We start from the raw sequence: 2,336 nt of genomic DNA, 5'->3' as shown, positions 1-2,336 counted from the left end.
CTGTCTTTGTCCAAAACACAAACTACATATAATTTTATACGAGAAGCGATAAGAATTCTAAAAACAGATTTGAATTTTCGTCAAGTCTACTAGAAATCGACTTTCCCACGTCTTTGATTTTAGATTCCTAGTGGAACGACGAATGTATTGATTTTACAATGGTGTATGTTTTTTTTTTTTGTGTCTGTCATCACCTTTTAGGACAGTAAATTGCTTAGATTTTCAACAGTATATTTTCTGATAGGAAAGTGAATCTAGTTGGTACTTTGGGGGGTCAAATTTCCCAGTAGTTTTCAAAAGCGCCGTGAAAAACAAAAGAAAAATTAAGGAAAAACGGGAATTTGTACGTAAAATCTGTTTTCGAGAAAATCGATTTTAGTTTTTGGTGCAACTTTTAAACAAATGACCTATAGGTATATGAAATTTTTACTGAATGTTTATATTAACATTTTCTATACACCATGCCTTTTTTAAAATATTTTGACTTATTTTGAGCTGTTATAGGGACATTTTCAGTTTCCAATTTTTTTAGTTTTTTATTCTATAAATATCAATAAAATTTTATTTGTTGGGTACAATTGCTTGAAAATTTAATAGAAGGCTCCTAATATATTGTTTCAAAGACAGATGAAAAATATTAAAAATCCATAGGCACAATTTTTTTTTATAATAATTTAAACTTCGAATTTCGACAAAATTTATCAAATTTAAAAATTAATAATTATTTTGTGGTTAAAAATTTATAAAATGTTCAACTTTTATAGCTAAGGATTGAAAATTTTAAACAAGGTTCCACGTAAGTCGTAAATAGGTTATATATAAATTACTTTATTCACAATAATATCATCAAATATGCTCAGTAATATCATAGGCTGACTGACTGTTTTCGCTCAGAATCGTTTTTATCATACAACGATATTATATCATTAAATTCAAATTTAACACCATCCACTACAGCGACCCACTTGTAACCTACTGTACAGCGAAGCCACACCCACTTGCCCAACTTTTTTTTTAATATGATGGCCTTTTTTTTCATCAAATTCAGTTAAGAAAATTACAAAACATGAAGTAAATAAAATTCCTCACAACCTAATTGATATTCTCTAACATTCATAAATTATTATTTTTTATGGTGTAGAAGATCCTCCAGCCATTAACACAGAAATACTGTTAGAATCTGGTGATAAAGGTTTATTCTTGTGGATATATTACAGGACCGTATATACAGTAAGTGTGATTTATCATATTGCATTTAATTTCAATAACTTAAAATTAATGTTATTTTATATGTCAGGTTTTATATAATGATGGCACAACCGATTTTATAGGTACACCCTGAGGATATATAGGTACAGTGAAGATGAGCAGGGTATGGGCCGTTTAAATCTGCAAGGCAAGCGCGGGTTAAAAAAATATCTAAAAGAAAAGTAAATAATTTATGTTTTTATAAATGTATTTACTGTTTTATATAATAGTTAACTATTTCATTATAAGAAATTTGCTATTTTATATGGAAAAAAATTTTCATAATTGCCTGAATTATGAATTAATTTTATTTTTTGTTTTAGAAAATTAACATGGTTACATAAATTTAATAATTTATCCAGCATTTTAGAAGTTGTAAGCAATTTATAGTTAATATTTTTAACCTTGACATTTGCATTAATTTTCCGGTTTTGTTCAATATATTTTATTTTATTAAATTATATTATGATAGTAATGTTCCTGCAGTTTTTTTCGTCCCATTATAATGGGACAATTAATTAATTGTATTTATTTTATATTCATTTTAAATTACAACATTTGTATTATTAATACTGTGTTCAAAATGTATTTTTTTTATCAATTTTAGAGTTATATGAAAAATCAATAGTTTAATTTGACCATTATGATTTATGTATGTACAGTATTGTAATTATTTTATCAAAGTTTGTGTTCTAGTTGCTTTATTTTAAAATAATTTCTCTTAATTGTCTATGTGTTATGTTGCACAATAATGTTTCTTTACATTTTAAGGTAAAACAATTTATTTTTGTTTGATAATAATATAATATAATGAGTTTCCACGTGATTTCACTATCCCGGGTGGTATATTATATGTTAAAAATACCATCCATTACAGTGACCCACTTGTAATTTACTGTACAGCAGAGGGACACCCACTTGCCCACCTTTTTTATTTTGAATTTCTTTGAAAATTGAAATAGCACAATTTTTTAATTCCCTTTTTTAACATAACGTTTTTAGAAATTTGGGACTTGGGAGATAATATAAAAAATGCAGGAAAGTCGATTTCAAGAAGACTTGTAGTATCATTCTGTAGCCGTGACAAT

At 26.5% G+C, this 2,336-nt stretch overlaps 1 long non-coding RNA gene across 1 annotated transcript; it reads left to right on the top strand.

The window, feature by feature from the left end:
* Window positions 1-113: 113 nt before the first annotated feature.
* LOC107885835 lies at window positions 114-2,321 on the top strand. Its single transcript, XR_001680548.2, has 4 exons — window positions 114-163; window positions 1,142-1,230; window positions 1,298-1,430; window positions 1,572-2,321. It is a non-coding gene; the product is annotated as an uncharacterized LOC107885835 (long non-coding RNA).
* Window positions 2,322-2,336: the final 15 nt, after the last annotated feature.

The sequence above is a fragment of the Acyrthosiphon pisum genome, unplaced genomic scaffold (assembly GCF_005508785.2).
Source record: "Acyrthosiphon pisum isolate AL4f unplaced genomic scaffold, pea_aphid_22Mar2018_4r6ur Scaffold_18232;HRSCAF=18908, whole genome shotgun sequence".
NCBI classification, from domain to species: domain Eukaryota; kingdom Metazoa; phylum Arthropoda; class Insecta; order Hemiptera; family Aphididae; genus Acyrthosiphon; species Acyrthosiphon pisum.
This window is presented reverse-complemented; position numbering and strand designations above follow the sequence as displayed.